The sequence below is a fragment of the Hyperolius riggenbachi genome, chromosome 4 (genome assembly GCF_040937935.1).
Source record: "Hyperolius riggenbachi isolate aHypRig1 chromosome 4, aHypRig1.pri, whole genome shotgun sequence".
NCBI lineage: Eukaryota > Metazoa > Chordata > Amphibia > Anura > Hyperoliidae > Hyperolius > Hyperolius riggenbachi.
This window is the reverse complement of record NC_090649.1, coordinates 224,121,727-224,134,544: the sequence shown is the minus strand read 5'-3', so window position 1 is coordinate 224,134,544 and position 12,818 is coordinate 224,121,727. Positions and strand designations below refer to the sequence as shown.

Below are 12,818 nucleotides of genomic sequence, written 5' to 3'. Positions count from 1 at the left end.
TTCAAATAATTATGTTCAGTTATGCACTCAATACTTGGTCGGGTATCCTTTTGCAGAAATGACTGCTTCAATGCGGCTGGGCATGGAGGCAATCAGCCTGCGGCACTGCTCAGGTGTTATGGAGGCCCAGGATGCTTTGATAGCGGACTTAAGCTCATCCAGAGTGTTAGGTCTTGCGTCTCTCAACTTTCTCTTCACAATATCCCACAGATTCTCTATGGGGTTCAGAGCAGGAAAGTTGACAGGCCAATTGAGCACAGTAATACCATGGTCAGTAAACCATTTACCAGTGGTTTTGGCACTGTGAGCAGGTGCCAGGTCGTGCTGAAAAATGAAATCTTCATCTTCATAAAGCTTTTCAGCAGATGGAAGCATGAACCCACTTTTGACCCAGAAACAGCGGCAGAAGCGCCTGACCTGGGCCACAGAGAAGCAGCACTGGACTGTTGCTCAGTGGTCCAAAGTGAATGAAAGCAACTTTTACATGTCATTCGGAAATCAAGGTCCCAGAATTTGGAGGAAGACTGGGGACTCTGGGAGAGGGAAATGCCAAAATGCCTGAAGTCCAGTGTCAAGTACCCACAGTCAGTGATGGTCTGGGGTGCCATGTCAGCTGCTGGTGTTGGTCCACTGTGTTTTATCAAGGGCAGGGTCAATGCAGCTAGCTATCAGGAAATTTTGGAGCACCTCATGCTTCCATCTGCTTAAAAGCTAATAATTCTTGAACTTGAAAAAGTTCCAAAAAGTGTTTGATGAAATCAACCGAAAATAAATCTGGTTTACTTTTAATGAAGTTGACATTTCAACAGACAGTGAAGTGCACATTGATCAGCCTTGATTGCTGAGGTTACTTTTTTAGTCATCATAATTATTGCACAGTCATAAGCAGTATAATGTGAAGAACTTGAATATATACTTAAAGCTTTATTTTTGTAAGAAGGAAGAGTAGCAGAAATCTTCTTCTTCAAAAAAAAAAAAAAAAAAACTAGAAAGAGGCATTTCCTGGAAAAGCAATGAGCAAATCTACGAGGGTTAACGCTTTAAAGAGAATCTGTATTGTTAAAATCGCACAAAAGTAAACATACCAGTGCGTTAGGGGACATCTCCTATTACCCTCTGTCACAATTTTGCCGCTCCCCGCCGCATTACAAGTGGTTAAAAACAGTTTTAAAAAGTTTGTTTATAAACAAACAAAATGGCCACCAAAACAGGAAGTAGGTTGATGTACAGTATGTCCACACATAGAAAATACATTCATACACAAGCAGGCTGTATACACCCTTCCTTTTGAATCTCAAGAGATCATTTGTGTGTTTCTTTCCCCCTGCAGCTATCTTTCACTGAAGTGTCAGGCTGTTTCTTCCTGCAGAGTGCAGATAGCTCTGCCTGTATGTAATTCCTCAGTATGTGAAAGCCCAGCCAGCTCAGAGGAGGATTTATCCAGCTTGTAAAAGATAAGAGAGAAGAGAGAAGCTGCCCTAATCTAAATAATACACAGGCAGTGTGCAGAGAGGGGCCTGGAGGGGGGAGATGCATCACAGAACCACAACACTAAAGAACTTGGCAGCCTTCCAGACACAGGCTGACAAGTCTGACAAGAGAGAGATAAGTTGATTTATTACAGAGATGGTGATAGTAGAACGTGCTGCAGTAAGCCAGAACACATTAGAATAGCTTTTGGAACTTGTAGGATGATAAAAAACAGGATGCAATTTTTGTTACGGAGTCTCTTTAAGAATAACATAAAAGCAAATTGTTTTGAAGTCAACAGGGAAAGCTAAATACCCCCTTCTAAAAGAATACCATTTTGGTGCTGCATGATTGTAGTGTCTCTCAGGAACTGAAGCTGGCAAGGGAAGTCCGGACATACTAAATGCATCTGCAATCTTTAGTTAGTTTATACACATCATTAAAGAGAGTTTTAAAAGATGATTTATTAGGGTTCTATTTTTGTTATCTCATTATGTGGTCACTGTGGTTCTAATGATTGCATCAACTTCAACTTTTCCTTGCTTTTGGTACTAATCAATGCCTTTCTATGCTTCAGAGGAGTGCAATCAGGGATGAACAAAACTTTATTGGCCATTGATGGCAGCAAATACACGGACATGCCATAAAGCTCTGTCATTGCTTCTATCCAAGGCCAATCAGAGCTTTGATACCACTGATGACCCAGTGTTAAAGTAAAACAGAGACAAACCACCCTCATGTATTGTACCATATATATCAGTGGGAACATTAGAGAAAACATCTACCCTGCTCTCTGTTAAATTTTGTCTTGCTCAGCTTGCTTGTTACCAGCCCTGATAAAATCCCTGACTGAGCATGCAGTCTGGCTTTGCTCAGGAATCATTATAGCTGAGTCATTATAGCAGAGCCAAAAGGGGGCAGGCTTGGGCTTGAAAAGACATCAGAGAAGACAGACTCAGCTGTAATGATTCCTGAGCAAAACCAGACGGATTGCTCATTCAGGGATTTTATCAGGGCTGATAACAAGCAGGCTGGGCAAGGAGAAATGAAACAGAGAGCAGGGTAGGTGTTTTCTCTAATGTCCCCACTGATATATATGGTAAAATACATGAGGGTATTTCATCTCTAGTTCACTTTAAAGTGAACCTAAACTGAGAATGATATGGATTTTTCCTTTTAAAATAATACCAGTTGCCTTACTCTCCTGCTGAACCTGTGTCTCTGATACTTTTAGCCACAGCCCCTCAACATGCATGCAGATCAGGTGCTCTGACTGAAGTCGGACTGGATTAGCTGCATGCTTGTTTCAGGTGTGTGATTCAGCCACTACTGCAGCAAAAGAGTTCAGCAGGATTGCCAAGCAACTGGTATTGTTTAAAAGGAAACATCCATATCCCTCTCAGTTTAGGTTCCCTTTAACCATTTACCGCCATCCTAACGTATTAAAACGTCATGCTTACCGCTATTAACAGCAACATGACGTTTTAATACGTCGCGCATTCCCGCCGCTGCTACCGCCGTGTGTCCGCCGCTACCGCCGCCATTACCGTCGGGATCCCGTGCTGGGTGATTGGGGAAGAGGACCGAACAGTCCTCTACCCAATCGCAGTGCCTGGAGTGAATGGACGTGACCGCGAACAGCGGCTACGTCCATTCACATAAACAGGAAATGTAACAGTTTAATAAAGTGTAAAAGAAAAAAAAAAAAAAATGAACACGTCCTATGAGTGTTCACTAGCGCCATCTTGTGGCCAAAAAGTATATTACACCTACAAAATACATACATTTTCAAGTATATACACATCATTAATAAAATTACACTTCCAACCCTCCCCCCCCAAAAAAAAACACTTGTAAAAAAAAAAAATCAGCTTAAAAAAAATAAATAAATAGTTGCCTTAGGGACTCAGCTTTTTTTATTCTATATTTTATGGGGGAAAATTAATTTTAATTTATTACATAGGGGCTTGTAATTATGGCCAGAACAAACAGAAAAATAACCACTTATATTTCAAAATAATATACTGTCGCCATACATTGTGGTAGGGACATAATCTAAACGGTTTAATTATCGGGACCACTGGGAAAATAAAACGTGTTTGTTTTATCCACAGGAGAATGTTTAATTTTAAAACTATAAAGGCTGAACACTGAGAAATAATGATTTTTTTTCTGTTTTTCTCATTAAAATGCATTTAGAATAAAAAAATTCTTAGCAAAATGTACTATCCACAGAAAGCCTAATTGGTGGCGAAAAAAACGAGGTATAGATCATTTTCTTGTGATAAGTAGTAATAAAGTTATTAGGTAATGAAAGGGAGGAGCGCTGACAACTGAAAATTGCTCTGGTCTGTTAGGATAAAAACCCTTGGGGGTGAACTGGTTAAGAGTGCATGTCCTGGTACCTCTCCAGTTTCTCATCATACTCCTTCTTGATGTTCTTGTCACTTAACAAAGCCACATCTATTACAAATTGTCTACTATTACAATGTCTGGTTAGTTGGTCAGTACTTGTCTGTCTATCTGGATGTGGAAGTCCCACAGGATCACAAGACAACATGGTGTTGCAGTAGCTAGTTCCCTTGTTCTGAACACTGCCAGTGTAATCGGTAGTTGTTTGTGTGGGCTCCCTCTCACATCCCAAAATGTACTGACAGGTTAATCTAGAGTGACCATACGTCCCGGATTGCCCGGCACGCGTCCCGGATTCAGGGTCCGCTGTCCCAGGCAGCATGAGGTCCACGGGAAACGTCCCGCTTTCAGCAGCGGGACGTCCCGGCCTCGGGACTCTGGCCACTCTATCTTCATGCACTGGCAGCGGCGTCTATAGACGCTGTGCCAGTTCATTGCCCGCAGCCCCGCTCCAGCCTCCTCTTCCGGTGTCTGTTCCGACACCGGCAGGCGAGCAGGGCTACGGCAAGATGGCTGCCAAAGCCCTGTACTGGAGACTATTTGTGTCTCCAGTACAGGGCTTCGGGCGCCATCTTGCCGTAGCCCTGCTATTCAACTCAGCGCGGGAGAGAAGATCAAAAGCAAGATGGTCCCGGGAGCAGCGCGCCAGAGGCCGGAGACTTCTGCCAGGTGAGTAAATGCTTTCTTTTCCAGGTGAAATGTTTGCCCGCATTGCGTTTCATTTCCAGGCGAAATGTTTGCCTGCATTGCGTTTCTTTTCTGGTGAAATGTTTGCCCGCATTGCGTTTTTTTTCCAGGTGAAATGTTTGCCCGCATTGCGTTTCTTTTCTGGTGAAATGTTTGCCCGCATTGCTTTTTTTTTCCAGGTGAAATGTTTGCCCACATTGCGTTTCTTTTCTGGTGAAATGTTTGCCCGCATTGCGTTTCTTTTCTGGTGAAATGTTTGCTCGCATTGCGTTTCTTTTCTGGTGAAATGTTTGCCCGCATTGCGCTTCTTTTCTGGTGAAATGTTTGCCCGCATTGCGTTTATTTTCTGGTGAAATGTTTGCCCGCATTGCATTTATTTTGTACTGACATGTTTGCCCGCATTGCGTTTATTTTGTACTGACATGTTTGCCCGCATTGCGTTTATTTTGTACTGACATGTTTGCCCGCATTGCGTTTATTTTCTGGTGAAATGTTTGCCCGCATTGCGTTAATTTTCTGGTGAAATGTTTGCCGGCATTGCGTTAATTTTGTACTGGCATGTTGTCTGCATTGCGTTTATTTTGTACTGACATGTTGCCCGCATTGCGTTTATTTTGTACTGACATGTTTGCCCGCATTGCGTTTATTTTGTACTGACATGTTTGCCCGCATTGCATTTATTTTATACTGACATGTTGCCCGCATTGCGTTTATTTTGTGCTGACATGTTGCCCATTGCGTTTATTTTCTGGTGTCCGGGGTAACTGTTACTGCATTTATTATTTAATGGTCATAGATGGCTATGTTTGCTGCTTTGTGCTTACGGTATACTATTAGCAGCACACAGTTTCTGCACACCCATGATGCAAAGTCTCGTTTGTCCACATCATGGCGTAAACACTGCTTTCTTATGCCTCGCTGTTACATCATTACGTTAGCTTCGTCCATACAATGTCATGGCCACGCCCATTTTTCGTCGCGGGGCGCGCCGCAGCCGCCCCCCCCGGTCTTCGTCGCTGCGTGCTCCTCAGTCCTCCCCACTTTTCGCCCCCCCTCCCCATCCCAGGTTGGACCCACAAAGATCTGGTCACTCTAGTTAATCGGCCGTAGACCATGGTAGTTATTAAATTGTAAACTTTAAAAGACAGTCAGTGACTTGGGTATGTACTCTGAAAAGCACTGTGTAAGATGTCAGTGCAGTGTGAATTCATAAAAATAATCTTCTTCCTGATCTTCACAACTTTTTGGACTCTCCCATCTAGACTTTGGGGGTACGAAGGTCATACCCTGCATAATTGTACACAATGCAAGCTATTTGGTTGTGCCATTTAATGTATATTGTTCATGTGAGACGTTACTCTGTAGTCTTGATTACTGCGGTACATCCCTCTTCTATGCATCTAGGGCATAGTGTCTCTATCTTTATACTTTGAGTCAGCTCTTTCCACCTATTGGTAGGATTTTACAGTGTCAAAACCGCCTTTGCTATCTTTTCCTGGAATAATCCATGAAGAATCTTCCTCGTCATGTCTCTTTCTCTTCTTGGTCCTCCACCTATGTCTACTGCCAGTGTCGGACTGGAAGGTGGGAAAGCTGAGGAAATGCACTTGCTGGCCAAGCAGCAGTAATCAGGTGTTGCTGCTCACAGTGAAGGCTTGGCCAACAGGCTGATTTCCTCCATTTTTCGACCTCCCAGTCCAACACTCTCTGTTTTACTGCTGTTTAAAAATTTTCTCATCAGCTCAACTTTGAGTATCATCCCACTAGTGTACACCTGGATGATTTGAATTTCCCCAGGCACAATGGCCTTGACACTTTCCAGACCCTGTCCACCCTCTTTACTGCTGCTGTACGGTCTGAGATTTATACTTGTGGTGGAAAACTACCTTAAATTTCCATCAGCAGCCTCCATGTCCTATCATGCCACAGAGTATCTGGGTGTATGTAATGGTGGCATGGATCTTCCATTTGAGCTGGCTCTAGAATTTGTCTTTCCCTTTGGTGGTTCTTGTATGTTGCCGGTTTCTTTACTTTTTACATATACATAGATACCATGTAACTGTGTGATATCAAGATACTTTCAGCAGGTCTGCTATGTCTCCTGCTGGTAGCTCAGCTTTGCCCTTTACACTGCCATTCAGCCACATATCTGTACTCCTAGTGAAACTGACATCCCAATATTTTCATTGTAAATCCATGTTGGGTGGTTCATCAGGTCACTGTCTTATTTGTTCTTAGCATATAGCTCGGTGTCATCTATGTATAGGATTTGGATGACGGCAGTTCTACACCTAAATGTTTATTCACACAAAATCTTGTGATTTTCTAACTGAGGGGGTTCAAACCTAGCCAGCTGTGGGGTCAGAGGCAGAGCATGAACTTTGTATATGTCACATTTGTACACTTGTCTTCTAGTGTTCTCTTGTACCATTATGAAGACTTTGTCTAGTCCCAGGCATTTACAGATTCATGTGTGTGGCATTGAGTTGTAGGCCCTCTTGCAGATAGTCCAGGCAATGCAAAAGTTGTTTGTCTAAATTAAACAATATTTATATATATATATATATATATATATATATATATATATATATATATATATATATATGTATGTTATATATATATATATATATATATATATATATATATATATATATATATATATATATATATATATATATATATATATATATATATATATATATATATATATTGTTGCTACACATTAGTGAAAATGCCTGTAGAATAGACTGTTAGTGTAAAAAACTAGATTACTCTGAGGATTGCAGAGAACTGAACATTTATGCTATATAAGCCTCATACACATGCTAGGTGACTTGCTCAATAAATTTCAATTTTAAGGTAAAACGATTTAGAAGATATCTTGAACAGACATCCTGCTCCTTTGTCTGTTGAGCAGCCTATTCTACTATGGAGGAGTATGGGCTGAATGGCTGAACGGTAGGGCAAGAGTGCTAGAGGACACCTATTTATTTCTGTGGTTTACCTCCAATGATCCAGTCCTTTCAAATATAAAAATACTGCCTAGTATTAATAGTGTCATCTCAAGGTTGAGGACAGAAGGTTGTGGTGTGGGTCATAGACAGGAGTATTAAATGAACATCCGTGTGTGCTATTGCTACCTCCCCAGTACATTGGGAAGAATGTGGCTTGAATCACCATGATGCTGCATAGTAAAACAGGCACACTGTGCACATTTACAGTTGCAGTGAAGCATGTTTTTGTGTACTTCACTGTATGCGTTGCATCACACACAGGGCTTGATTCACTAAACCATGATAACTATTATCACTGTCGCGTTAGCGATAATAATTATCATGGTTTAGTGAATCCAGACCCTGTAACACAAGATGCAACTTTTTCCCCTTTTTTGCATTGCAGATAGTCCTTTTTTTCTAGACTGTCTGCAATGCATTAGTGTGAAACTAGCCTAAACTATTCAAAGAGCAAGCTTTCAACTCATTATATAGATCTTTTTCAAATTCTGTTTCCTGATATATTCCTGATATGTGTGTATCAGGAAACAGAATTCAAACAAGACCTATGTATTGGGCCAAAAGCTTAAGTTGCCTACACATGCAATAGCACTGTTGCTCGACAGTTTGGCACTAAGTTCTGTACAGATGCATTGCTAGCCTAGAGGTTAGGGATGCATTACGTTGCTATGTCGAAGGGACAGCAGCCTGGCACATAAGGGGTGAGTGAGATAAGATAACAGGGGGCTTGGTCAAGATGATCCGATAGTTCAATCACTTGGCGAGGATTTGGCAGCCAACATTCACATACTATATTCTTGGCAGAACCGCTTAGGCTAAGAACCATCTGGCATGTGTATAAGTCTTTACTCTTTCAATTTTTTTAAGTTAGCCTGTAAATGGTGTCGTTCTGCTTTAACTGGTGGCTAACACTTTACAATACTCTACTGCTAACCCAGTAAATGTGTTCCAGCAAATAACTTTAAAATGCTTTCATTATTTTCCACAGGGCATTATGGGAGGGTATGCTTGTTATATCTGAATATCAATACAGAAAATATTTTACTTAAAGATAGTTTTGTTGTTGTCATTTTATTAAATTATTCTTCTCATTGTGAAGGTAAACGCATATACAATTTGGCAATTGTACAACAACACATGTAGAACATTTAAAGAGATATAGATCTGACATTTGTTATGCATACAAATTCCTTTTAGATCTCCAAGTCCCAAAGCCAATTACTGCTGCCCTCACTGCATGTTATTTCTGCTAGCCTGTTAAGTGCATTTATTCCCTATACAAGCCAATAATACCAGTGGTCTCTAATGACTCAGAAACCATGCATAGGCAACTATTTAAATGCATATGCAGTGAATTGTTAAAGAACTGCAGCACAGCTACGTTTCCTAAGCAATGTGGTTTGGGTGGATCAATAAAACTCTCTACTGCATCAATTAAGGAAAATGGAAAATCTATACTATAATCTTTTTCAAACCATTAATATATTCAGTTTATCGAGTCTGAAAGAACAATAGCGCTTGATAATCTAATTTCCTTCACTTTCGTCCAGGGCTGAGCAGATCAGTTTGGAGAATGAGTCACTGCTGATCAAGTGAAATGGCAGTACACAGTGTAATGGAGGATCCCGGAACTGAGGAGAATTTGTGAATTTAATTTTGTAGAGAAAACTGATTTTGTGATTTCTCTTTGGCAAAGTGCTGACAAAAATGTTCATGTTTTGTTTTTGTTTTTTTTTACTGGGCAAAATATTATTTGAAAACACAAATGTAAATACCATCACATTCTTCCAGACACATTGGAAGAAGTAGCATACAGCTATGTGCACCCAACCTTGACTTTTTCCTTTTTTCAAAGCCTGCAGGCTGTCCTTATTGAACCATTCAACTCCATTGTGAATGTATGTGTGTGTTTCCGGGGGGGGGGGGGGGGGGGACAAGGTTCTGATAGACCAATGGAATATTGACAAAGATTTGGATTTGCCTGCAGCCTTTTCTGCCTTTGACTTTTTTTTTTTTATTATTATTTCTGCTCACTTCACTTGCTCAGTTGCAATTCCAAAAGACCTCCTTCTGAGCATCATGAAAGCAAATGGACGTTTCTTTGGTGCTTTTCTTCCTGACAGTTCAAAAGTTCGGCTTGCTTGTCTTCACATGAGCTGAAAATCCCTGTACACTTCATGGAGGATGGGTTGGTGACAGCATCATCTGGCTCCTTATCTTGGATTATACTAGATACTAGATTGTATTAGATTGATTTTTCTATTAGAGAAGAGCTACCAGGAATACAGTAATCAATTATGTGACATCCTCCACACATGGTCACACTAGCAAGCCCCCTTTTCTTGTTTCTATTTTATTTTATTTAACCAGTTTAGCCTTCAGTGTTGTTTCACTCACCTTATGCATCCAAGAAATTTTCACCTCCCATTCATTTGTCAATAACTTTATCACTGCTTATCACAATGAAATTATCTATATCTTGTTTTTTTCCGCCCCCAATTAGGCTTTCTTTGGGTGGTACATTTTGCTAAGAATTATTTTTTTCTAAATGCATTTTAACGGGAATATTAAGAAAAAAATTGGAAAAAAATCATTATTTCTCAGTTTTCGGCCACTATAGCTTTAAAATAATACATGCTACCATAATTAAAACCCATGTATTTTATTTGCCTATTTCGCGGTCTCACCTATTCTGCACCATTTAAATTATTGCCCTATCACAATGTTTGGAGCCAATATTTTATTTGGAAATAAAGGTGCATTTTTTCAGTTTTGCGTCCATCACTATTTACAAGCTTATAATTAAAAAAATAATAGTAATATACCCTCTTGACATGCATATTTAAAAAGTTCAGACCCTTAGGTTACTATTTATGTTTTTACTTTTTCATCATTGTAATTTTTTTTATTCAAAATTTTGTTTGGGTATTTTTGGGGAGAGTGTGGGAGGTAATCAGTTAATTTTAAATGTATTTGTGTGTCTGTTTATTAAAAAATTGTATGTAGATGTAGTTTTACTATTTGGCCACAAGATGGCCTCAGTCATTTTTTTTGTCACGCTTACAGGAACTGAAGGGAGAACGTGAAACTTGTTTTTTCTTCAGAAAGATTGCGGCTTCTCATAGAAGCCGTCGGTCTTTCTAACGGGGACTTAGATCAATGAATAGGAACTGCGCAGCAGCGTGGCAGCAGCCTTTTGGATGTAGCAGCTACGTCCAAAATGCTTAATTGTTTAATAAAGGTGCCTGTTGAAAAGGGTTCAGAAAATAGCCTATTGTAGAATATTGGTAAAATTGCCAATATTCTACTACTTTATTCCTCCAGAAAAGTATGGGTGATATTTACAGATATTTTTTACTATGTCCTAACCTCTCCCTACTCTCACACAGAACCTTCCTCCTACCAATGCCTATATGTAAGAATTTAAGTATTATATGATTGAATTCGTAGGCCTCAGTTACTTTAACTGAGGTTAGTTAAAAGACTTGATTTGCAGAGTATACCTTTAAAGAGGATTTCTAGAAGCACTGAAGAACAGTGTGATTCAGAACTCCCAAGGCTGTATCAGAGATATCCAGTGCAGAGGCCAGACCAGCTGGCGACGAACAACATAAACATGAGCCATTGTTATGAAAATCACAAGAACATTAAACAATGGCCTCCTCAGAACAAGATGACAGTTCCTTGGAAAATGGAATTGTCAGGGGGGCATGCGCAGTAAAGACTGTGCTTGTTATGATATCACGGGGTCTTATCAGTCAATAGCAGGCGATGAGTTATTGATCCGTCCCTGCTCAGATGATGTCACATTTAACTCTTCCGAGGTTAGTATAAGAAGAGCTAACGTGGCTCCCGGGGGGGGGGGCTACTTCTGCTGCTTCTGACTTCTGGCTGATGACTTCCACCCTCTACTCTTTTTGTACTGTATTGTCATCTTATCTAACTGTATGTTGTATATAGGCCTAAGTGCAACGTAGCATAGATGTAACATAAGAGAAAGCCTGGTTGCCATGCAATGGGACCAAGAGCTGTAACGCAAAGAGGACTTACTACAGAACAATTGCTTCGCTGTGTAGAGATAAACATCTGTATATCTGTATATCTGTTTACTGAATAAACTCCTGAAACTTTGAGGATGTCTAAAGGGGCCCATACACCTAACGATTTTCCCGACGATATACAGCCGATCTGATCACAGTGATCGAATCGGCTGTGAAATCCCCGCGCACACCGCTGACAGAACGATCGATTTCCGTCCGAAATCGATCGTTCCCGCCGATTTCCATTGATCCGTCCGTGTGGAAGATTTTTCTCGATCGCCGGCGGGTCGGGAGTGCGTCGATAGCGGCGTTCGAATGCCCGATGACCGACGCAATACTGCGGGCATACATTACCTGCTCCGGCCGGCGCGAGTCCCCTGGTCTCTGCTGTCTTCTTCTCCGCTGCGGACTGTTCCTGCAGCTACACAGAACTTCCTGTCCCGGCAGGAAGTTTAAACAGTAGAGCGCCCTCTACTATTTAAACTTCCCCTGGACAGGAAGTTCAGTAGCTGCAGGAACGGTCCGGAGCGGAGAAGAAGACAGCAGAGACCAGGGGACTCGCGCCGGCCGGAGCAGGTAATGTATGCAGGGGGGGCAGCAGCAGCGGCAGCTCCACAGATTGTGATCGGTTTCAGGCTGAAATCGATTCACAATCTGTTTGCAGTAAAGGTGGCCATACGATCCCTCTCTGATCAGATTCGATCAGAGAGTGATCTATCTGTTGGTCGAATCTGATGGCAAATCGACCAGTGTATGGCCACCTTAAGAAGTTCTATCTCCTATGCTGTTGCTGTGATGAGAGTCGAGTTATCACACTTCCTGTGATATGGTGCCCAATGAAGGTGTAGTGTTGTTGCCCATAGCAAACGACATATAGATTATTACACTATAGAGCATCTCTTTCAATGGTATATGTCTCACATCCTTTCCACTGTTCCCTATATGGAAATGATCTTCCTGGGGGATTATTTGCTTCAACAGAGAGAGAATATCTACATCTTTGGACTCCAAAAAGATTGCAGAGATAATCACTGTTGTGACCTTTTATATTTTTAAGGTCATTCAGTTAGTGGAAACTCGTATGGGGGTAGGTAATTGCCATTATTATGGAGAATACCTTACATTTTTCATTGATCCATTGGCGTGTTTTAATTTTAGAAATTTATTTTTAATTCCAGTAACATTAGCACTTGTT

The 12,818-nt window shown here is 41.0% G+C and overlaps 1 protein-coding gene across 1 annotated transcript in view; it reads right to left on the bottom strand.

Moving 5' to 3' along the window:
• Window positions 1-12,818, bottom strand: part of TINAG (tubulointerstitial nephritis antigen) — a 265,652-nt gene that overhangs the window by 237,871 nt on the left and 14,963 nt on the right. The window lies entirely within an intron of this gene.